The sequence below is a fragment of the Perca flavescens genome, chromosome 18 (assembly GCF_004354835.1).
Source record: "Perca flavescens isolate YP-PL-M2 chromosome 18, PFLA_1.0, whole genome shotgun sequence".
Lineage (NCBI taxonomy): Eukaryota > Metazoa > Chordata > Actinopteri > Perciformes > Percidae > Perca > Perca flavescens.
Genome location: NC_041348.1, coordinates 5284659 through 5310994, shown reverse-complemented (window position 1 = coordinate 5310994; position 26336 = coordinate 5284659). Strand labels below are relative to the sequence as shown.

At 40.3% G+C, this 26336-nt stretch overlaps 1 protein-coding gene across 2 annotated transcripts in view; it reads right to left on the bottom strand.

The window, feature by feature from the left end:
* The window catches only part of flrt2 (fibronectin leucine rich transmembrane protein 2), a 56883-nt gene that overhangs the window by 18066 nt on the left and 12481 nt on the right, over positions 1-26336 (bottom strand). The window contains exon 1 of one of the 2 annotated variants that reach the window (XM_028606067.1): positions 152-193. The exons of the other annotated variant lie outside the window; for it this stretch is intronic. The gene's annotated coding sequence lies outside the window, so the exon portion shown is untranslated. Of the gene's footprint in view, positions 1-151; positions 194-26336 lie in introns of those variants that run through there. 2 annotated transcript variants of the gene reach the window in all.

Sequence of the window (26336 nt, the reverse complement as noted above, 5' to 3'; positions counted from 1 at the left end):
TAGTAAATGTACTAAATTACATTCCACCAATGGACCAGATGTTCTATTAGTCACACAGGGTGGGGGGGGGGGGGGGGGGGGGGTTTGGCAATGACTAATGAAAATGAATAATAATTTAAATAAAAAGTTAAGGGGTGCCTTGGTAGCTCACCTGGTTGAGCGTGCGCCCCATGTACTAAAGCTCGGCCCGGGTTCGAGTCCGAGTCTCACGGGCCCTTTGCTGCATGTCATCTCCCCCTCCCCCACCTTCCTTTCCTGTCTTCAGCTGTCCTATGAAATAAGGCCAAAAAAATATCTTTAAAAGAATACGTTAATATGTAAATCATAATTTTGTCTTCAACAATAAAAAATAGTATCTACAGTTAGCACAGACATTTATACATCAAGGTTAGGACAGTCTTCAGCATTGTGGTTGTCTCAAACAGCACATTATTCTGCTGACCGGGCAACATTTACTAATGAATAAGATTTAGTCCAGAGGTCTGGCTGGTCAATTGAGTTTTCTGTAATCTTTCCTTTTTTTTTCCCCTTTCTTTTTTACTACTTTTACCCCTTCAGGTCGGAAAAGTCTAAACATCTCATTGGCATACACTCCATGGTTGCAAGGAGCCACTGCTTTGTATTTGGAGTTCACAATCAAAAAGAAAGGTGGAGATACACTGCTCTAGGCTATTTTACTGAATGGAGTATCGAAAAATGCCTTGTCAGTCAACACCAAATTTCAATACCTAAGGAGTAAATCTCATCAGTGGGTTACACTTTACTTGAAGGTATCTACATAAGAGTGACATGGCACTGTCATGAACGTGTCATAAACATTATAAACAAGTCATAAACGTTCATAATGCTTCTTTAGTAAGTGACATTCTGTTTTTGTCATGACAAGTTAGGGTTAGAGTCATGTCATGTCATGTCACTCTTATGTAGATACCTTCAAATAAAGTGTTACCAAATGGATTTTCATAAAGTATTGTTCAGGAAACGGTATTGGTACCAGTATCAAAAATTGTTTTAACGTTACCCAGCCCTATTGGACATATACACGTTTTTAATATGAAATGTTTATTAAGAATATACTGCGTAAAATGGGTTTATCATAATTATGCCAAGTTAACAAACTGAAAGATGATTATATTGATAATTGCCTAATCGACTTACTCGTCATAAAGGGTACTCAGCCTGTATAAAACAATTTCATGTCCCCCCCCTTTAAAGTTGCGGACTACAAATTATAACAGACATCTAGCATTACAAACATTTGTGTTAAAACCAACAAACCGTTTATCACAAAATATAATTAGACATGTTTTAGATAAAAGCTGTTTTGACATATGCAAGAATGTCATTTAAACATGTTTATTAAGCCTGCACAGTGACTATTGTGATCATTTTGGCGGATTTTAACGATATTAAAAAATGTTTCTATTGCTGCAGTGGATTAAGAGAATATCAAGGGCTCCTCATTTCTTTCATCGGTTTGTTGCCTTATAAGAATTTTCAACATTAATGAAATTCCATTTTCATAGTCGTTCATAAAGGCCGGTACTCACAACAGATGATGACACATAAGAAAGAACAGATGTCTTTAAACAAACAACTGAAAAGCATATTATGTTGCTTAAACAAGCAGATAAATGAGTAATGTGATATTGCATTTAATAGAAAGTAATAACAAAATGTGTTTCTTCTTTTTCAAAGAACTACAGAAAAAAATAAAAATGTGTATGCCGTACTGAAAAAGTACGGCACAGTTCAGTGTTACCAGCACCTTGATTTGATCAGGACCTTCCAGCTGTGGGCAGCTGTTTAAAGGCTCAGCCTGTGCTTGGATGACAATCTGTGTTTATCTTCGGCTTTCCCCTCCGACTAATTAACTAAGCCCTGAAACACCAAAACACCACGGTCCCCTGAACCTTTTCCTTTCTGACAGCTTCTCCTCACAGCTGATTTATTACAGAGCGACTTCAAATTAGCTGCCGAGTGGAGAGCGTCTCACGACAACTTACACTCGCGTGACCTGAGACATTTATTAATTACTATATTCTAATTAAAGATAATTACAATATAGTATATATACAATATAGTATATATATGGACAGATATAATTCTTGCTTATTTACTTCGCGCTGAATAAAATGAAGAGGAGCTAATTGTTGTTGTCATTATTTGTTTTATTTTTTTATTATTATCATCATGTTTTAATTGAGCAAATTAGATAGTCCAAAACAGACTCGGAGGAAGGCGGTTGTTCATTTTCACTCTACTACTATACTCCTGTGTCTTCACTTTCAGATTAAATACCGTGCCAATCTGTATTCCTCATGGAGAACTTTAATTGCCTGGGAAGCAAAGAGACACTTTAGCTCGCAGTATGGCCGAAGGCTACTTTTATGTTTGAATGGCTTGTCTTATCTATTTCAGCCCTCCCCTTGTCTTTCGATGTTAAGAAAAAACATTGATGCATAAAGGCAGAAATTTGGATCAGAAGCCAGTTGAAACAGCTCACAAAACAGTCAGATAAAAATAGAAATGCTGTCCAAACCATACGATGATATGGGTCGTTTATTTCTACCAATGCTGTAGTCAAGACCACCTTTGTCGAGTCCAAAACAAGTCCAAGACCAGAACTAGTCAATACCAAGTCAATTTTATTAAACCAATAACCGTTCTCTGAACTAGCACACTTCATCAATTTGATTTTAAAGGAAGAAATTACTTTGGAAAAAAAGCATATACTGCTGGAGTCGGTCGAGACCAACTAGAATATTTGGCGAGACCAATGGCCAAGTGCCATCTCATAACATACACAAAGACAAGTCTGCAAAAACCCAACGAGTCCAAGACATGTCAGAGACGATAGAAAAACGTCTCGATTGCGGACTCCAATCTGAGATACGGGACTTGAGTATTACAGCACTAATCCCTTCCCTCTAACGCGACCCACAGGTGCGTCTTCCGTCCTCATTTCTAAACCAGATAAAGTCGGTTGCGGTTTTGAACGTAAACGTTGCAGTTTTAAGCAAGTTGTTAATGTTGGCAAACGGTCACAGTTTGGTGTTTAGTTGAGTTAAGAAAAAGTTAAGAAAAAGATCGTGATTTGGATTCAAATCAGACGTTACTTCACTTCCGGTTACGCACATGGCGGGTGAAAGTCTTTCAGTTGTTTGACCTGGATATTTGGTGCTCTTATACTTAGTCATATTACTTCCTGCTTTGCTCCCAGTCATTACTACTACGTGGGCGCTGTAACTATGAACGTAAATATAGGTCATAATTGCTCATTGAACAAACAACCTATGGGGGCGTTTTTCAGGGGAGGACAGTCTCCTATTTCAGCCCTCCCCTGGTCTTTCAATATGAAAAATCCCCTTGATGCATGAGGCAGGAATTTGGATAAATCCAGATTACATCACAAGCCAGGTGAAACAGCTTACAAAACAGACAGCTAAAAATATAATTACACTGTCAGACAGTGCTCAGCAACCGTTTTTCATCCTTTGCCATACTGATGCTATTGCTCGTCCGTACCTATAAGCTGTAACTTTGAGCGTCGTAATTTAATATTCTTATCCAGTGTCTCAATATACATTTCTTTCCTCTGGTTAATTCATCATCATCAATTTTTTCCCCCGCGTATTTATTCTAGTAACAATCACAGTATTAGCGTTGGCATGCTTTACTGTAACCTAATGCTTTATGGCACTGAAGTCTGGCAAGTGTTCATTTGCTCTTATTTTGGAGTATTGCTCACAAGTTGAAATAAAACTCCTCACACCAACATGCCCCCGGGAAACACAGATGCAGATGAGGCTGCTGGATTTGTCTTTTTTTTCCCCCTCTTCTCTTGCATTACATGTTGACAGCGTCAGTACTTCATCTTTTGTTAAGGATCCTCCGATGCTGCTCACCATGTCGTGAAAAACGCCAATGAGATTTCGACTAAATAGCATTTTTGCCCCATATGGTTTTGCTGAGGCAGTAGCCCCTTTTAAACAATCTGCGGTTCCATCTGGTCACTGTGGTTTTTGCCCCTCGCCAGTTTGCCCGCCCTCCCTCCCTCCCTCCCTTTGCTTTCGCTTACTGCCGCAGCATGCCGCCCCCAGTTTGACAATAGTCTCAACATCCCGAGGGGGTGTCTCTGAGGTGGACGCCGACGTGAGAATTACCGCTCCTCTCAGGGTGCTTTTGGGACGCCCCGATGAATCGGAGCGCCTTGTTCTGCCTTTATTGGCCTCGTCTTTAAGTCCCCAAAAGCAGGAGGAGGACAAGAGAGGCTCAAAAGGAACGAAGGCCAGCCAGCCAACCCTGAGAGGAAGAGAGCAGGGTTAGTGGAGGGGATGGGTTTGGCGTGAGTGATAACGTAAGGCGTATCGATTCGGAGGGATCTGTTTTCATTGCTCATCCCTCACCGAGCACCAGATCACTCTTCCTCTCTCGCTCAGGTGGCACGGGGCCCAACCCTGGCGCCTGCCACCCTGCCCAGATTAATTGAAGCATGCTGTTGTAAATGAATCACATATGGCTAATATCCCCCACTCCCCCCTCCCCTCTCTCTCCCTCTCTTAGCACATGCTAGCCTCACCTATACCCGCTTGGATTCTATTTCGGGAACAGACGACTTCACTCTTTCCCCTTATTTTTAAGGAAGTACTGCTCAACACACACACACAAAAAAAAGACAAAGAGAGACAAAGAAGAAAAGCGTAAAGGTAGCCGAGGTCCGATGTTCATCGCTTTGAGTTCACTGTAAAATTCATGACTTTCCCTTTTGGTTTTTCATTTGTCTTGTCCCACGGTCCACTCTTTGCTCTTAACTTGGCACAAAGCAGATTGATTGCGCTGTCGTACAAAAGGTAGGAATAAGCCAGCGCACCTGTCCCTGATGCCACCTAGCAGTAAGATGGATGCGTCACAGCTTTGGTCTTTATTAGTTATTTATAAGACCCACTGCCCAGAATAACAGCAACTAAAAGACAGGGACAGAGGGAACAGTCGCTGGCGGTGTTTTTTTGGCAACGCTCACAAGGAAGAAATATGAAAAGAGTGATCAATGTTGATCAAAAGTGTCCCGCCGGGCGGCTAGATCAGGTTGTCATGTCGACACAGCATGGTTGTCGTGTTAATATCAGGCATAGTCGAAGCAGTGGGAGCAAACACGCAGGAGGAGGAGTTGCTTCTCTTAATGAATCTTGACATACATTGTTGTAATCCTGTCATGGTCTCACACAGAGAAAAGCCACGGAAATATTGTTGTTGTATTTCCTCTAGGCACCAACACCGGAAACTTAATTCTTGTTCTTCCAAATGACCACACAGTGGTAGGGTTATCATAAGCCTTTTAACAATGCACAACTTTCAACAACCTGCATATATTTTTCAGAATTAAATTGAAAAAATAAAATAGTTTTTTCAGAGCCTATATTTTTTTGTAGTTTTGTTTGTTATATTAGATATATATGTATGAAAATTAGAGCCTATATATATTTATATATAGGCTCTAATTTTTTTATGGACAAGAGAAATGTGTAAGCCAATAAAACATTTTGCATACAACATGAGTTATTTCTTTTACAAATAAATAAAATTACTAATAGTTTTATATATTGCTTATCAGTTCAATTTTCTAAGCACAAACGTACATTTGGAAAAACAGGAAAATGGGTTCCAATATCCAATATTTTATTTTTTTCCGCCATGACAAATTAAAAAAATGGCTCTTCAAACCAATTTTCCAATTTTCTGTTTTTATTCAGAGTATCAGAAATTTAGAAAATTACAAAATTGTGTCTGGGCTCCAATTATTCAATACTGCCATGGTATTCTCTCTCTCGTTCCGCCTAGCTACGACCCCCACCCCACAGAATTTGCACTTTTGTGCACTGTATTTGAAAGCTGTAGCAGGAAATGTTTTTGGACATGTTTGTGATATTGAACGTCACTAGAAAAAAGAATAAAAAAGGCATACTCGTCTACTGGCAACAGGAAAGGAGTCTATTGGCTATTTTTAGCAGGCAACATCTGTTCCTGTGCCTACATTTTGCTTTGTGCTTTTTTTTTTTTTTTTGCTTAGTAGAATCATGCTGGGGTTAGTCACTGTATTTTGTATTCAAAAAAAAAACATGCTGATAAAATTTTGTATTCCATATCCACATTTAATATTGGTTAAAAAACAATTTTAGACAATTCTGTTCAGTGAAAAAGTCTTTAAAACTTAAAGCAGTAATGCGTTGAGCTAAATGCTAACATCAGCATGCTAAAATGCTCATAGTTTAGCGTGTTAGCATGCTAGCATTTGCTTATTTACACTGAACACAGAGTACTGATTAAGACGATGGGAATGTTGTTGGTTTTGTAGGTATTTGGTCACAAACAAAAGTATAAGACAAATTGACTTTTGACCCGATGACAGTGCTAGAGGAAACGTTAAAGGGTCACCAAAGCCATCACAATTCATCCTGAGGGGAACGTGAACGTGTTCGTCCACTTCCATGTCAGTTCATCCAATAGTCGTCGAGGCATTTCACGCAAAGCCGCAAGTGTGAACCTCACAGCGGGAGGCGAGAGAGAGTAAAGTCAGGGGATCACTGATCCGAAGTCAGCAGAGTTCATCCTCTGGGGACCATGAATGTTTGTACAAATTGTAGTTGTGGATGTATGTCACGCTGGACCAAAGTGGTAGACCAACCGCCAGACCGATGTTGGCATCTATAGAGCCATGTCGCTAGCATTTAAAAAATGATTATTATTATATCCATAAAAGTAAAACTCCCCTGTAAATATGCTAAGCTAAGAGCAAGTTTTCTGCCAAGAAAATCCTCAAAGTATGTCCCCTGAAAAGATCATTTTCCAACAAGATTTCACAACTGAAAATGTGCTCTTCCAAACAGTTTAGAAGACTATTATATCAAGAGAAGAGTGGACCACTCATGGGATTATTTTGCTCTTGTCAAATGAGATTTCGGAGCTCTGCAACACTGGAGGCGTTTGTAGACTATGAGCTAATATCTGAACTGACTCAAGATGTCTGACAGCTAACAAGAACATGGCCCTCCACAAAGCCGCAGTGCCCCACTGGTCCCTTCTTATCATCCGCCTGATCAGGGTGTATTCACTCACTTGGCAGAGCCCCTGATTGCATGGTTAGAAACTCAAGCGGTAGATGTATCAGGTTTGATATGAATATTATGTGGTTTGCCCATGGGGACAATTCCATTTCTAAGACCTACCCACTTCTTTGTCTGAACCCTTCTGGATTTGTCACTTTGCATTTACTTTAAGAGGTAAAGCTTTAAACAATCGCAATAATGGAAAGCATGCTTCGGTGGTGACACCGCTCTGATCTATATCAAAGCCATCTGGAAAATAAAAATCCCAGCTTGTCTTAAAAAAAAAGCACATTTATGCTCTTTTAATCCCGTTTCTTGAATTCCCACATTGCATCCTGTGTTGAGGAGGCAAGTTGGTGAATCACTTTGTGCAAATGTTCTATGCGATTGAACTTCAAACCGTTAAATTTAGACGCAGCAAACTATCATTGTGGTTGTGTCCATCCCCAAAAGCCCTCACATTTGTCAGACCTATCTACAAGAGACGCGTCCTTCATGGGCCTTGAATGTGGTGACCTGTTTCTTTTTTTTAATAAATACAATCTTGATGCATGTAATTCTTACAATAGATGGTGTGTTTGAGCTTCCAGCATGCACTGCTCGCATGCATTTGTCATGCCGAAACCACTTGTTCGACCCACCGCTGTGGTTGTTTGTGTGCTTCTGCAGATTAACTGTGAAAGCCACAGTAAATGCAAGAGCATCAACGATTAATCGATTAGTTGTCGACTATTAAATTACTGAAATTGTTGGGTCTTTGTAAATTATAGTGTGGTCTAGACCTACTCTATCTGTAAAGTGTCTTGAGATAACTCTTGTTCTGATTTGATACTATAAATAAAACTGAATTGAATTCAATTAATCGCCAACTATTTAAATAATCAATGAATCCTTTTAAATAGCTTTTATGAAAACAAAAGTCAAAATTCTCTGATTCCTGCTTCTTAAATGTGAATATCTTCTAATTTACAGAATATCTTATTTTTTTTTGTTGTTGCATTTTTAGGCCTTTATTGACATGACAGCTGAAGAAATGAAAGGGGATAGAGAGGGGGGAATGACATGCAGCAAAGGGCTGCAGGTCGGAGTCAAACCCAGGCCCACTGCACCGAGGACTAACCCTCCATATATGGGCGCCTGCTCTACCAACTGAGCTATCCGGGTGCCCAAAAAAAAAAAAAAAAAAAAAAAAAAACAGAATATCTTTGAGCTGTGGACAAAAAAAGACTTCGTCTTGGGCTTTCGGAAACGCTGATCGACATTTTATAGAGCAAACGACTAATCGATTAATCAAGAAAACAATCCATAGATTCCTCGACAGTGAAAATAATGGTCAGTTGCAGCCCTAGTCCTTGCTGTCAAAAAAAAATGAGCGCGCGCACTGGCTCTACAACACCAACCGTGCTCTGCAATGGTTAAACAAACAAAGCGAGAGGCAGAGCATGCCCACGCTGGAACGCTGGGGTTTGTAGGTGCATATTCCGCACACTGAACCTCTTTGTTCTCCCACCGACCTTCATCCAGACACTTTTATTTGACAACGAGGTGTGCCCCGCAAACAGCCGATTGGAGCTGATGTCCCTATGCAGCCGCCGGGGGGCATGAGGGGGGGTGATTATGACTGTCATAAAACAGCCTTGGCTCCATCTCCCTGGCGTATGAGAGGAGGAAAACAATAGATGGCACATGTGCAAAAACAAGAAGACCTAGAAGAGGATGGCACAAAAAAAAATACAAACAAATTCCCCCTCCTGGTATTTAAAACTGTGAACAGCTAGCAGGTATTTCTCATGACTATCTGCTTTCCCCTGGGTATCGCATATCTTTGGGGAGAGTCTTGAAATGCCTCAGAAAGGTAGTTGGAATGCAGAGACTGCACATGGAAGCATTTTAGACGACTGCAGAGCAGGCGGCCGCTGGAGAGATGTAAGACGAAACATTGCTCAATGTCCTCTTCAATGTATCTCTTGGAAAGAGAGTGTTAACACATGTTATGTTCCCTGGCTATCTATCCATGTGTGTGTGTGTGTGTGTCTGTCTGGGGGTTGCAGAATAGTAACTGCCGTGTCATAGCGGGGGTTGTGTAGAAATACGCCCCTGGGACTTTAGTGCTGGCTCAGGTCCAGCTCTACTGATACGTTAACAAGAAGAACTTGTTCTTATCAATGGGGTGCTTTATTCCTGCTGTACACACACACAAACACACACACACACACACAACACACACAACACACACGCTGAAACTGAAACATCAACAGACCAGGAACAGGCACAGAAGTGCAAACATCAAAGATTTTAATAAACTCACAGACAGACACGCGTCTACACACAATTGACAGACAAACACACACACACACAGTGACCAATGTGCTCGAAGACAAACAGATACACAGGCACATAAACCGATCTCAGAGACCAATAAACACACACACACACACACACACACACACACACACACACACACACACACACACACACACAAAAACAGCCTACGGGTACAAAGCAGCGCTGACATCAGGAATGCCCCTCCAGATTCTTATCGCAGCACCTCTCTCTAACACACACACACACACACACACACACACACACACACACACACACACACACACACACACACACACACAAACAAACTATCTATCTCTCTCTTGTCCTATCTATCTCTCTTTGCATATTTCCTCCTGGTTGAAAGATTCAGTTTCCTCTTACCAGAAATAATAACAAGCGGGCAGTGTGTGTGTGTGTGTGTGTGTGTGTGTGTGTGTCAGTGTAGGTATGGGAGTGCCCCAGTGGTATAATTGTGTCTTGTTAGCTGGGTTTACTGTGTGATAGTAGATAGGGTTAGAATGCATGCGGTGTATCTTCTCTAAACTAACAAGGTGGTCGCTGCCCGTGTGCACACAACAGCACAAAGGAGAACATAGAGTCAGCACTAAGAACCAAGTGTCCCTGTGCACAATCTAACATTAGACAGATGCTTTTTTTCTGCTTTAAATCCAAGTGCTGTTAGCTATCTAAAATAAGACTTTGGTAGTATTGATACTTTGGTATTGATCGGCCCGCCCCTAAGGTTCCACAGACTAAATCACTAGACTTGCCGGTTAGGAGAGCTATCCGCCTGTTGAGATAAACGGTGGTCTGAGTGACAATGATTGATAGTTAAACGTTGCGTCGTCTAATCTAATCGTCTCCTGGTGGAGATGCTGCTCCCTCGGGCTTGTGATTGTCGTCTTTAAGATAAGTGCACACAGTTAGCTAGCTACTTGTGTTTTAGATATACCCATTCATTTAATACTAGGGTCGGGTAACGTTTGGATTTGTACCATTCCGATGCCGAACCGGCACTTTTAAAAACGATTCAGACTCCTAAACCGATTCTTTGTAAGTGCGTCCGTTTCGGAGCGACAGAGGGAAAATATTTCAGTCGACAAATTAAGTGGAACCGAAATGAGGAACAGAAATTTGCGCTCTAATCCGGTCCGATTCCTAGCGGTTGCATAGGAACCGGATTTCGGTACCCAACCCTTATTTAATACCAGTATGAAGCTTACATGTTGCGGAAAAACTTTGGATCAGTACAACATGCTGTAAACACAACACTGACATTTTATCACCTCATACAGTTGATACGGTGGACAATGTTAGCAAACAGCTTACACATCCAGCAATGCAGGCCAATTGGAGTTGTGTTTCTGGCAATCTGAAAAATGTAAATCCAATGTTAGCTCTTCAGTCTTCACCAACTACTGAAGGACATATCTGGCTTTAATCCAGCTAATAAATGCTCCACTATTTTCACTTGCTCAGTGGTTTCCAATGTGGGGTTTCAGGGGGTCCCCAGCACAAAGGGGATAATAAGTAAGTAACACAATGACATCATGCATGACTATTTTGGGCATGGGTTTCATACACTTTCTGTAATGAAACATCTAAAAGCAAAAATCCTACCAGAGGGTGGCCCCTGGGACAAAATCTTACCAAAGGGTGGTGTATGGTCTAATTTGTGTCAGTTTAGGGGTCCTTGACGTGAAGAAGTTTGGGAACCAATAACATGTCTGCTGCTAGAAATGGGGACAACGAGAGCTGGAAGAGTGAATCAAAACAGTAAAGTTGTGGGCTGAAAAAATGAAACAATGGATATTGGAAGCCATTTTTCTGTTTTTCCAAATGTCCGTTTGTGCTTAGAAAATTGAACTGATAAGCGCTACACTGACCCAGCAGTTCCAAATGTCTCTGTTTTAGGGGCTCTGAAAACGCCAGAGTAGTGTAAAATGTAAAACTATGCATCAGTGTCCGTCTTGCACAGCAAGACAAAGTATATGCTTTGTATGTAGGAGGAATGACATGCCGCAAAGGGGCTGCCGCAGGTCGGAGATGAACCTGCGGCCGCTGTGACACGGACTGAGCCTTTGCACGTGGGGCACACGCTCTACCAGTTGAGCTTTCCAGGCGCCCAAGTGATACACATACAGTATATCTGGCTATTTTTAGGTGGATTTACGGTAAATCCCATAGGTGTTCAGCGCATACCTGTGTGTATAAGGTGATGAGAGAGGCAAGTGCAGGAGAAAAGAAAAGAGGCTGGGGGAAAAAAAAACAATACGTCTGAGATCACTGATCGTAAATGTTGATAGGAGTAAAAGCAGGAGAGGAGAGCTGTGTCACCTTCTTGGCTGCTGCTCCTGCCAACAATGGGGGTGAAGCAGAGCCTTCCCCTGCCCTGCTAATCTCTCGACATGGCCTTCCTGAATGAAAAGGCTTTTTGACGGAATTTAAATACAAACAGCATTAGGTACTTCTCTCTCCCTCTCTCTCTCTCTCTCTCTCTCTCTCTCTCTCTCTCTCTCTCTCTCTCTCTCTTACTGTCTTTCCTCTCTTGCTTTCTCCACTGCAGACCACACACACTTCCTCTTCCACTGCAATTACCCTCCTTCACTCATGCCAACCAAAAAGCCTTGGTTTGTTTTTAGGTCGGACCGATGCGCGTGCACGCACGCACACACACACGCACGCACACGCACGCACGCACGCACGCACGCACGCACACGGAAGTCAAAAAGATCCCGTTGTTGTCAGAAAGACATTCAAAACAGCTTGCAGAACATAAAGCATACGGCTGCCTAACACACTCCATCACTTTTAAACAACACGTGTATTGTAGTTTTTGTTTTTTTCCCCCTCATGTGACTTAATCACGCAGCTCATTAGGACTATTTTCACTTCTGCCAGTACTGACCACTTTTACGATACACATAGTTTCAGTGCTTCTAGTGAAGAGGTAAAACCAAACACAAAGTAGGAAGCAATTACACGCAATGTCTGCATATTCCAGTCCTAGTTCTATTGTTGTAGCGTGGATGTGGGTTGGATGATTGTAAGCGCAGTAATTGTGGTATAATGAAGTCACGTAAGAACGTGTGTTACTGTAAACGATGGATTAAATTAGACATTCATTGCAAAAATATCAGTTTTGGGGGCAGGAGTCTGGTTTCTGGGAGGCAGTAGAACCAACATAATTTTTTTTACCGTGGAACGTAGGCTACAGTGGTGTGCTTCTGTTGGTTGACACTTTAGACAAAATATGAATAAATGAGGAGAATGTGGAGAAATAAAATAAATTGATCACGCAAATACACTCAGTTCCACTTCTGGCACTGGTAGGGCTACTGTTTTTTTGTTTTTTTCAATCATGGAAGAGTATAACAATAAGTAGAAATCAAATGCACAGTTCATATTTATATGGACAGGTCATTCAGGTCAAGTGGGATGAGTTTTGGCAACAAGCCACCTCATCACACTGTTGGGGAATATTTGTTGTTGCCCATGTCTTTAGAAAATTGTGTGTTCAGCCGTGACATTTTTTTAAATACCCTTAAGAAAACATTATTCCAACAGTATGGTTCCATTACAGTTTTGTTCAGGGACATATTGTGCTGGGATTAAATACTACTATGTGGGACAAAAAAAAAAAAAAAAAAAAAAAAAAATAGTCAACCCGATGTGGGTTTAAGTACATTTTCAATGAAGTTCTCTTCTCCATAGTCATTTAAGGCTATATCGAAGGCAACTCGTCACTGCCCTAATGCCCGCGGAGTGCTAATGGGAAAAACTCCCCAAACGTAACTCTCCCTCGAAACCGTTTAGTGATCTCTGCAGCCGAGTCAATAAATAGGAACACAAAACTTTTTCCCCCTCCCGCTCAGCTCCCAAAGCTCCCCTCCTCTGTGCGCGATTCAATTTCAGCCCGACGGCGGTGATCCTTCCTCGGGGGCCCGTTCAGCTGGAGGCCGCCGGGACGTTTACACAGCGGAGTGAGAATGAGGGATTTCTAATGACTCTGCACTCTGATAGTCTTCCAGTCGTGCCCAAGGCCTCTTGCCAAGGACCTTCCAACTCGAAACAACTACTTATCAACCAGTCACATAATTCTAGTGTCTAGGCCGAGAGGGGGGGGGGGAGGGCTCTGAGTCCAGGAAGCCAGGCCACGGTGAGTGTTAGCAGATGGAGTCCACGCTTTTTTTTTTCTCCTCTTACACTCATCTCTCTAAAAAAATATCAACTGAACATATTTTGAATGAACCTAAATTGTGATGTTATGAGAAGGTTTTCTCATACGGATTACCATTATTATTAAAACATTTTGAGCAAAAATTGAAGATGGGGAGGAGGAGAGATGATTGTGAGGGTGGGTTATTATACTGACTGTAAAGTGATGTATTTGTGTGTACAGTATATATATATATATATATATAAAGTTAAATGAGGGGTGGGAAAAATAACAAGCTTCGGCTTCGTCCCGCTCCTTTTTGGACGGATTGAAGATATTGTTTTGTAACACTTTATAGATATTGGGTGTTTTTTTTCTCCCTTTTGGTGTGTTGCAACACACCTTGTGTTTTATATCTTATTTAGTGGGAATGCTGTTCAACAGCATTCCAACTATTGTTATCCTGTTCTTTATTTAGTATTGTTGTTCGAAATGATGAAAGAAAGAAAGAAAGAAAGAAAGAAAGAAAGAAAGAAAGAAAGATGGTTGGAGGGAGAGATTCAAAGTAAAATCCACCAAGTTTTTACTTCCATGAAAAATAAATGCTGTGTCAAAAACATAAACCCGTATAACTCCGTAAATAGTGGTCAAGCTGGTATTAAGTCACCTTGCAGCAAGGTGGATGTCTTAATTCTGTTGCAGGTTCAGTCATTAACTTTTTAAAGCAGATCTCATTTTTCTAACCAGCATTTAGCAGACTGACACATTTATTAATACTGCATAAACATTGAAACATTTACTGTAAATGGGAAGCCTTTTTTGGCTGGTTTGCTAATGGAAGCTACTGGCTACTTTCAGCTGGTTTGCTAATGTTAGCTACTGGCCAATTTAAGCTGGTTTGCTAATGGAAGCTACTGGCTACTTTCAGCTGGTTTGCTAATGTTAGCTACTGGCCAATTTAAGCTGGTTTGCTAATGTTAACTACTGGCCATTATTAGCTGGTTTGCTAATGTTAGCTACTGGCCACTTTCAGCTGGTTTGCCAATGTTAGCTACTGGCTACTTTCAGCTGGTTTGCTAATGTTAGCTACTGGCCAAATTAAGCTGGTTTGCTAATGTTAACTACTGGCCATTATTAGCTGGTTTGCTAATGTTAGCCACAGGCCACTTTCAGCTGGTTTGCCAATGTTAGCTACTGGCCATTTTCAGCTGGTTTGCTAATGTTAACTACTGGCCCTTTCCAGCTGGTTTGCTAATGTTAGCTACTGGCTATTATCAGCTGGTTTGCTAATGTTAGCTACTTTTCGGTTTATAAATTGAATAGTTTCCACACTTTTAGAAAGCTTTTGTTTTTCTCTCTTTCTTAAATTGCCAGTGAGGTTAACGAAGCAGAGGTTTTCAGCCATTCATTTTGCACATTGTTTTGATTCGATTTGTGTTTGGCTTTTGTCTCTCAACTGTCCAGAAGTAAAAGCTATCAAAGTTATGCTCAGTTTGAAATGACGGACTGTGATTTTGCATTGACAACACTTCATGTCAGCCGAATTTTGATTGAATTAAAAGAAAAAAAGTGTTGCGTTTTTATTTTAGTCACAGCTTTGAAGAAGAGCTACTGTTTTTACACTGCGATACCCCTGAGATCACTTGTCAATCATTCAAATGTGTCCAATACTCTGATGTATTTGTTCCTTGGAATATCGGTCCCTGACTTTTAAAAGTTTTTGTATACGAGTTGCTCTATTATTTTTTCTTTTCAATCCCAGATGTTATCATTTTTCCTGGTAACTACCCAGTTCTCCTGTTTGTGTCAAACTGCTGTTTCCTCCTGCTGGAAAGTATAGACTTATTAATGTCTATAATTAACTCTTACACATTTATTTATGAAATCAAACTATCCAATACACTGTGGTAAATTAAGTAAATTAGTTTTGAAGAAGTAGTAGCAAATTCAACCATATTACAGTTTGTTATTATACTGTAACAGACACTTCAAACCCTGTAAGTGTCAGGAAATTAAACTGATGAACAGATGAATTATTTTAATGTCAGTTTTACTTCTACCTCAACACTTCCAGCACAATTTATTACTTACACTTTCATGATGTTAAGTCTTTTCCCATGCTTAAATTTCAGCTGAATCTTTGAATTCTTTCAGCACCATTACTTCAAATGGTTGAACTTTCATTTGAATTGACACTTCATCCACTTTAGCTGCCATTTCAACTTCTACTAATTAATTATGGGTTTTGTGACTTCAACTTTGTTTTAGTATTTATTATTGTATTTAGTTATCTATTTCAAATGTCCCTTTGGCACATTTCCGCCAGCAAGCACACGCACATTTTCTTGTTCAACCTTTTCTAGTGATTACTTCAATAGTTATTTTTTCATTATTTTTTTAAGCGCTTTAACATTTTTTCCTGATCAATGAATTAATAATTTGTCTATATAATGTCAGAAAATAGCAAAACACTGCCCCTCACAATTTTTCAAATAGCTTGTTATGTCCAACCAACAACCAGAAACAGAAAAATAGTAATTTTACTTTAATATAAAACCATACCTGCAAACTCAGAAGAGCTGAAAAAGGTGACACATCATTCCCTCCCACCCCCCCACCCCGACAAGAAAAAGAAAAGGGAAAACACATAATTTTCCCGGTGCTAAAACGATACTTTATATAAATATATATATGATAGTTGATCTAAAGAATAAAAAAAAAGGAGCCCAAAACAACAGTCGGCTCAAAATTAAATGATTTATTAAAAATGTAATAACAAGAACTTATAACAAGAACTTATTTCACCAGTAAATTCCTGTTAAACGACAAAAAGAACCACTGGATGGGAAAAGGGTATTTTACAACAACTTTGAATGCAGCACAAGTCTGGCGAGGCGAATTTCAAGTCAACGCAACATCTTGACTTGACTTCCAAAAAAAAAACTCTTTGGATCTACACAATTCACGTGGATGACATTTTCCCATTCAAAACGGCATTTTTCGCCAAAAAGCAACAGGTTTGCAAGTATGTAAAACAAAGAAAAGTAGCAGATCCTTCTGTTCGAGAAGCAGGAATTAGCAAATGTTTGCATTTTGGCTTAAAATATGACTAAAACGATTAATCAATCTATGACAAACAGACCAACCGAATACTCAATTGTCTTTTGCTCCATTCGTTTTTATTTTTTTGTCCGACCACGCAATTTTAGTTCCTACCTGCTGTTGTTTACCGAGGGACAGTTATAGAAGTGTAACTGTCACAGATATAATACTGTAGGTAGCAGAATTAACATGCATCACTTCTCCTGCACCACAACTAGGTCTTCTTGTCATACTGTGTTTACATCAATGCAGCAAACGCTCTCATGCTGTTGCAAACAGAGCAGCATAATTTAATTCAATATAATTAAATGTCACAAATTATTACTTCATCGTTAACGAAACCGCGTGACCTGGCGGGCGCAGCAATGCCACTTTGTACTGTATATCTGATGGTGTCGGCGGACCTGACGCAGCAGAAAAATGAGAGAGATTAACAAAAAAGGTCAGCCCCGCCATTCGTTTCCTTTAACCTGCATCACTTCTGAGACTGGTTACACTTCCAGACTTATTACTGTCGCCGTACGGGAAGTGGGTGTAAAGTCACGGTCCTCATCTATCTGTCCCCTGAATGAGCGTTGGGTATGCTGGGTTTTAAGATGCAGGGCTGGGGGGAAAGAGGAGAGCACTTGACCCCTATTGTCTCTGTGTTTGGTCATATTTCCCTGTCTCAGCCATGGGCCCGGGCTGAACTCCACTTCCTTTAGCATATCAGTGTGTCTGAGACTAAACATAACACCTGGCCCGCAGGAACACACACACGCAGACAGAATGTCACTGCAGCGAAGGGTTCATCGCCTCCATCAACAAGGCTTTCACACACACAGAGCCGGCCCAAACCAAGTTGGTGCCCTAGGCAAGATTTCAGCTCTTTTTAACGTTTTTGTAGCTATTTTCTATCATTTTTCTCGCTATTTTCAACGCTTGTTTCCGAAATTTTTGTCACCCTTTTGGGCTTTTTGTCGCCTTTTTCAACGTTGTTCTCACGTTATCAACTTTGTTTTGATGGTTTATGTAACTGTTGTCATTTTTTTCCAACATTTTTGTCACTTTTTAAAAATGTTTTTGTCGCTTTTTCCACTTTTCTTTATGTCATTTTTGTCAGGGCTCTTTTTTTTTAACGTTTTTGATGCTTTCCAGTGTTTTTGCCGGTTTTTTTCTGATTATCTTGCCTGCCGGCACCCCTAGCGTTACTATACTATACTGCCTATGCCAAGTGCCGGCCCTGAACACACACACAGACTTGGGATGTAAGGATGCATCGTGAATTGGTTAAAAAAAAAATCGATATAAATGTGTGAAGATTACCGCCGGTTGGGATGAAAAATGAACCGTGATGCAGTTCTTAAAGACATTTTTTTAAATTTATTTAGTTATTTTGATTTGGGATTTGTTTTAAAAATCTAATTATTCATATTTTTTATTAAATGTTTGTTATTTAAGATAAAATACTATTTCAGTTGCACTTTAGTTCATAGATATAAAGTCATATTTTTTTTGTCATTTCTCCGCAGCTCATTCTGTTAGAAAAACAAAAAAACATGGGAAAATCGTATCGTGACCCACAAAACTGGAACTGGTATCAAACCAGGAGTTGAATGTAGCTCTGTGTTTCCCACGTCATGTCTGAGCAGCATTCGTCCTGACATTTAAAACAAACTCAAACAAATTCCACTCAAGGGTGCATTTTCAACACACGCAAAAGTGTGTAAAACTACACCCTGGGTATCACATTTCCCCTGATCGTTAATAAGGGGAGAAAAACAATACTCACTCACTGCCTGGCCGCTGATACATGTGCCTGTAACTGAGGCCATTTTGTTGCAAATAATGACACGGCTGTAAATAGTTTATTGTCTAATTTAAAAAGGGGGACCATTCTGATGTAAGACCCAGTAGGGGTGGGAATCACCTGAAGACCCACGATACGATATCATCACGATACTTATGTCACGACACGATATTATTGCGAACATTTTATGACCTTTTTTCCAACTTCAAATTATGTCCCCAAAGGAAAACCGCAAAATGGGATTGTCAAGCAGACAAACTGACCAAAAAGTTAAATTTCTATGTGCAATTTATATAGTAAAAGATCGATTCTTGCCGTCTGTGTATCGATACATTATTGCCACAGAAAAGATTGCGATACTATGCTGTATCGATTCTGTTTTTTAAAGAAATGGCCTCACTGAAGCGCTGTTGCTTTCACACGTCTGGCTCCATTTATGTGAGCAGTCCCTGTTAGAATCCTTCCTCCCGAGTGTTAGCCGTACTCCACCATCTCCCCTCTCCTCCTCTTTGTCCCCTCATCTCTTTCTTTCCTTTCACACCGTATGGGGAGAATGGAAAATTGATTATAAATAGACGATGTGAGGGATCCACGGTTAATGGTGGCTGAGAGTGCTCTCTCACACAGCACCATGTCACCACAAGCTATCGGCTACCCCGGCGCTGCGCTTTGATGCTGCCCGGTGCATGTTCTTATGGCTCGGACACCGGTAAGCCTATATGCCTCCGGAGAGCTCGCCCGGGGGGGTCAACTAATGGGACCACTGCCATCCTCCCTCTTTGCTTTGGAAATGCCGCAATTTTTTTTTTTTTTCTCTCTCTCTCTCTCTCTCTCTCTTTCCTGAGGCATTGGTTACAATAACTACAGCTCTCACAAACCCAGATCCAAACCCAGATGGGAAAGAAAAAGACTGATAATGTTACTTAAGAAAAAGTATGTTAGTATCATCAGGACAATATACTCAATGTAGAAAAATCCTCACATTTTGGAAACTGGAAATGATCCAAACTGTTCTGCGTTTAATCGGCTAATCATTTCAGCTGGAGTTGTAGGCCTGTGTATTGTTGGCTAGTTTTAATTCATAATAAAGCATCATATTTTATAGACGACATGTGTTTTGTGTGCAAAAATCTTCATTTGTAAGCGGAGTAGAAAGTGGCATGAAAAAAAAAGGACTCACACTTGTACTTAAGCACAGTACTTGAATACATGTATTCAGTTACATCCCATCACTGAAGATTGTGGGGGGGGGGGTTAAGCTGGAGCTCTGGCCATGTAAAGAGAGAAAAGAAGCAGTATATAGAACCAGCCTGCACATTCACAGCCAACACAAACTGACTCACACCTTGGAATCTTTCAATTGTCCTGGAATAAATCGCAGTAGGAAGCAAATGCGTCGCCGATGTGCTGAGGGGGTTGAAATTGAAACCTGTGCAGGGACAGCGGCACGCTCTCAAAGAGAACAGCGCCATACAGTCTTGCCTTTGACTAGTTGAAGAAATGGAAACAATGTCGGATTTCTGAATTTCCTCTCACGCGCACGCACGCACGCACACATATACACCCATCCTCAGGGCCGCAGAAAAAGTGTTGTAAGGCTGAGCACGCAAACCAACAACAGATACGCCTCGACGTTACTGTGTCAAGTCACTATACCGTGGCTCGCATATTTTCTCACAATAAAAAGAAAAACAAAATGGACAGCAGCGGCGGCAGAATCTAGTCTGGCAATTATGGAGGCAACAAAACAGCTTTCACAGAGATATGGAAGTCTAAGTGCGGTATAAAACAGCCACAGGAAGTCCTTGCAATGTTTGAAATATATATATATATATATATATATATATACACACACAGCTAAGTGACCTGGATTAGTCAGTGTAGTAATACAGCCCTAATGCTCAACACCTCCCCTCTCTTCCTGCTGCATCTGTGGCCAGCTGAGTGGCGGAGGGCTCTGTCTGTTCTAACTGCCGGTGGCATCGGTGACACGCATTAGTCCCTAACGGAGGAGCAAAAAAACATGCGAGCTCCCCCAGCGCGCCGAGGGCAAAATGTAGCTGGATGAAGGCTGTCGGAGGCAGGGGCAATTCCATTTTTTAAGTGGGGTGGCACGGGGGGCAATAATCAAGAAGGGGGATACAGCATAGAAAATGTGCTTAGAAATATAGGAAATATTGGAGGGAGAGGATAGAACAACACAATGTAATTCTGCTAAATAAAACATCACATTCATTCATTTATTTCACTTATTTTTATTATACTAATTTATAATTAATTTCACTTCTTTTCATTTTAAACATACATATTTGTATATCCAAATGCAATACACAATTGTCAGATTGACAGAACTAAAGCGCAATGGATTTTGGGGGGGGGGGGGGAAGGGGGCGCAAGCATATTATAGTGGGGGCAGTGACACCCGTGCCCCCCCCCCTCTAGCCCCGGCCCTGCTCCCCAGAGCTCAGAGGGCCCAGACGTAACCAAATAAAGGCTGTCGGAGGGCCTCGTCTGTGCCACAAGTGGAAACGCAGGCTGAATCTAATAAGGGTCCAACCCGCAGCAACGTAGACGGTATCAAAACACAGGGCTCTGAATACGGACTTCTTTTTTGCAGATCATTTGGTCTCGGCTGTGCCTAAACTCGTGTTATTCTGTTACATTCCCTCACGCTCCCCGCTTCGGCGCTCCAAGTTGCTCTGCTAAAAGAGACAAAACAGACATTCGGCTGACCTTACAAATTGCATTCTCTCACAATGATGTATTGTCTGCGCGGACAGCTGATTAGAAATTAACAAGATCGCCTGTGACATCTTCTTTTTCCGAGGCCTCGCTTTCCTACTCGGTTTAAAAACAAAACAGAAGGAAACATCTTAAGTGAGAAGCGGTAAATAAGGCCTTTCTAAAACAAAGAGGAGGGAGAGTTGGATTGGCAGAAGCTTGTTTGCTCGGCGAGCGCGTGGGTATCAGATAACGCCGTGCATGTTTTATTGGGTGATGGACAAATAAAGAATAGCAGAACAACGTGTGGGAAGACAGACACTGGTCTAAAAGCCTCCATTCATCCCTGAGTCATGTTTCACTGGGGCCGCCGTGTCAGGTTGGACTCTAATCTCCTCCAGATGCCCTCGCAGGGAAACAACATGAAGCACAGAAGAAGAACAGAACTCCAAACGTTGATCACATCACTGATCCGCAGGTTTCTCTCACAGTTGTTTTGACTGTATCCAGTGTTGTAATGGAACCAATGTTGGGAAGGTTACTTTGGAAATGTAATGGGCTACCGATTACAAGTTACCCTATTTAAGAAATGTGATTAACAATTACTTTATCAGAGTTACATAACTTAAAGTGCTCATATTATGCTTTTTGGCTTTTCCCCTTTCCTTTATTGTGTTATATATCTTTTTTGTGTGCAGGTTATGAGTTTACAAAGTGAAAAAGCCCAAAGTCCCCCCCAAAGGGACTTACCATCTCCAACAGAAAACACTGTTCACAAACTGCTCCAAACAGCTCTGTTGTAGTCCAGCCTTTACTTCAGAGACAAACATGCGCGTCACTTTGTAACACACGTTATAATGCTCGCCTAGCTGCTAGCGTGGCACGCCCTCATACTCTGCTTCTGACTGGCTAGTAGTCCTTACCTAGCTACTGCGTGTGTGTGATTCCCAACAAAGATTGAACAGAAGTGAGACGCCTTACTCTGTAGCTAAAACAGAGAGCTCAACACACAGGGTGAAAAGAGGAGCTGCAGCAATGTGCGGTACAACAAAAATATGGTGTTTTTTAAAAATTAAACCAGGTAAACCTATTCTGGTACAACCTCTTAATACAATTATGAACCTGAAAATGAGCATAACATGAGCACTTTAATACAATTAAATTTTTTTGGATTACTTTTCTAAATTTCTAATGAAAGCTAAGGGCTGCATATTCAAGAACCGAACAAAAGCATCAGAATAGACTCAATTTTTTCCGGCTGTGGCTGTATAATGGCAAAAGAAGACATTGTGCATGTAAAAACATGCAAAGCAACAAAATGAATATTTTAAACATACAGCCTTGCTTTTTAGAAAAAATATTCAGACGTAAGCCGCAATGCAATCACAAACATTTTGTACAGGTAACTAATTTAATAACACATTTTGTCCCAGTAACTGGAACAGATTACACTTACCTTTATTTTGTAATGAAATGACGTTAACGCCGTTACGTGTAACTAGTTACTCCCCAACACTGAACGCAACACATACGTACAAATACTTTGTTACAGTACTTAAGTCGGATTTAAATATCTTAAGACTTAAGTATCTGTACTTGACTTCGTTATTTATATTTCTGGAAATCTTTAATTTTTACGGCATTACATTTCCTAAATAAAATGTATACTTGTACTCCACTACATTTCCCCTAAGTATTTTTCATTAATTGCAAGGAAAGATTTCGTAAGTGGCAGTGAAAGATTCTTCCTCAAAAAAAAAAAAAAAATTAAATTCTGTTTCTGTTCATCTCTTTGTTGATGTCAGACTTTGAATTTGATGTTTAAGAAGTTGTGGAAACTCTGAATAATATGCTTTATTACAAGGAAGCCACAATAAAATTCATAATCAAAGTTTTTTTTTTTTTACTTTGACTTCTAATAATGAAGTGCATTTAATATCAGAAAATGACTTTTGATACTTAAGCACAGTAAATATCAGATATGTTAAGACTTTTACTCAAGAGATATTCTAAAAGGGGACTTTAACGTCTACCAAAGTCATTTTCTGGTTAAGATACTTGCAGTAATGCAATTTAACTAAGTGCATTCACTTAAGTACTGTACTTGAGGTATTTGAGGTACTTGTACTTTACTTCTACTCCACTTTTTTCTTCTACTCCACAACATTTCAGAGAGAAATATTGTACTTTTTACTCCACTACATTAATCTGACATCTTTAGTTACTAGTTACTTTACAAATTAAAATTTTTGCACACAAAACACATGTAGTCTATAAAATATGTTTTATTATAAATTAAAGATGCTCTAAGTGATGCCACGCGTTTTTTTAGGCTACAGCATTTTTTGTCACATACAGCAAACATCTCCTCACTATCCGCAAGCTGCCTGTCCCCTGAACACTCTGTAAAAAAAACGCGGTCTCTGTAGACAGCCAAGGCTCCACAAACGGCAACAAAAACAAACTGCGCCAACCTGCACCACCAAACATAACAAACAGTGATCCAACCAATAACCGTTACCATTTGTGGAGCCTGGGCTGTCTAGAGAGGCTGCGTTTTTTTACAGTGTGTTCAGGGGACAGGCAGCTAGCGGATAGTGAAGAGATGTTTGCTGTATGTAATGAAAAATGTTGTAGCCTAAAAAACATGTGACATTGCTTAGAGCACCTTTAAACTACCCAACAATATAACGGCCTACAAGTCCAGCTGAAATGATTAGCCGATTAAACGCTTTGTGTTCGTGATCGTTTCCCGTTTCTAAAAATGTGAGGGTCTTTTATTATTGAGTACTTTAACTTTCAATACTTTAAGTACATTTTCCTGATGGTACTTACATACTTCTACTTAAGTAACATTTTCAATGCAGTACTTTTACTTGTAACAGAGTATTTTTATAGTGTCGTAGTAGTAGTTTTACTTAAGTAAAGGATCTGACTACTTCTTCCACCACTGGACACTTTTACTCACGTATTGCTTTCAAGTACCTTGTACAAGTACGGGCTGTGTATAGTATTTACTCAGGTATTCGCTCGGTTTGTTTTCTGCTATGCTTCCACTCATCGGCTTGTTGGATGGGAACAACGGGGGAAATATATGCATAACCCTCGGCTGACACACCGTCTCGTTTGATGTGGGATTCTCAAACACATGCCCCGTCTCCCCAACGTTATTGGGGATATTAAAGTGCTGCGTGGCTCCGTCTCTCTGACTCCCTCCTTAATGCAAACACACACACACCAACATTTGCGAAAGGCAATTCCATTTCCGGTTTTAGAAGCAAGCTTCACAGCTTTCCTCTGTTATTCCCGAAAGTTAATAAAAACTCTGAGTCCGGGAACCTGAGAACAGACGGACGGTTGCTGGTGCAGTCAATTTTGGGGTTGCAAATAATAAAAATCTTTTTCATGATGTCTCCGTTAAATGATTTCATCTATAAAATGGAAAGTTCTCTGAGAAAAAGGTGACAACTTCGGATCCAAAACAAACAAGATATTTCATTCATCATCCTATAAAAGAGAGAGAAAAGCTGAAAATCCTCATATTGGAGGAGCTGAAATCAGGAAATGTTTCATAGTTTTGCTCGGATGAATGCCCTAAAAGAATAGTTTGAATAGTTTGATGCTCTCTTGCAGAAAGTTAGTTTAGGGTTTCTGCAGGTTTAAGACGTTTTAAGATCAATTTAAAGGACAAATCCGGCGCAAAATGAACCTAGGGGTTTATAACACATGTGTACCGGGTCGACCGTTCTCTGGGATGTTTTCAGTTTTAGCGCAAACCGCTAATTAGCTTATAACGCTAGCCGTCGGGGCACTGGTAAAGTAAAAAGAAATCGCTATTTCTACAACACTAACGAGGCTCAAATTAACACCACACTTCAACGGTAGGATAACGAGGGTCTCTACATGTGAACCGAAGCCTTGAGAACTTTGTAAGTGTACAGACAGTTTATTAAAAAGATAGTTTAGAAAGACAGTACCGTTCGCATATAGAGGCAGGCGCCATCTTGGGAAAACAGTCACGACCGGTCGAATGACGAACGCCGTGTAACCAATAACCTAGCTCAAGCACGGTGTTTGTCGTTCTACTGATCGTGACTGTTTTCCCAAGATGGCGCCTGCCTGTATTTCTTTACCAGTACCCCGACGACTAGCGTCATAAGCTAATTAGCGGTCACATTCGATTAGCATGAAAATATATCCCAGAGAACGGTCGACTCGGTACACATGTGTTATTAACCCCTAGGTTCATTTTGCGCCGGATTTCTCCTTTAAGACCATTATGAATGAAGTTCAAGACCTTTAACACGACATCAATTAAGCCCTAAATTCAGTTTTTTCAAGCCAAGTATCGCCGAACTTGCACTTCCCCACAACTGAAGAAAAAAATCTGTTTTGTGTCTGTGGTACAATCCGAAAGAGACTCGCGGCAATAACATGAAAGCTGATTGGCTGCAATAGTTGCATGCTGGTGTCATACGTAGTCGTAAGACAGAGAAATTATACTTGGACTAGCGAAAGAAAGAACTACAACGCTACAGAATTTAAATAAATGTGCATAATGAGGTAGCGTTGCATGGACGTAGGAAAATTAAGACCTGTTTAGAATTATTTAAAACCGAACACAATACTTCATGTACTTAAGACTTTTTAAGACCTAAAATTTTGATTTTGAAATTTTAGACTTTTTATTTAAGACCCTGTGGAAACTATGAAGGTAAATATGGTGCAAAATGTGAGAGCTTGTAGAATACAATGCGAGAACTCGCAGAACAAAAAAAATCTGAAATTGTATGCTAAAATTTGCTCTTAAATTTGTGTACAAATATTCACACACATGTGATCTGAATTTGAAGTCACACAAAGAAAAGAAAAAACACACGAGAGCTTTGCAGCTGTCATTGTGTTCATGTAAATATCAATCTACACGTTCATTTTCTGCGAGTGCAAATTTCAACTTACAAGTTCAGATTTTTTTTTTGTTCAGTTCTAGACATTTTGGATTACTGGTACATAACAGTGGTATCAATCTTCTCACCTAACTCTCAGCAGGAAAGCAAATAAGCAGATTTTTCCAGCTAATCCTTTAAGCAACAATCAATTAAAAAAGTCACTAGTTTTTTTTTCAGCACTAGTT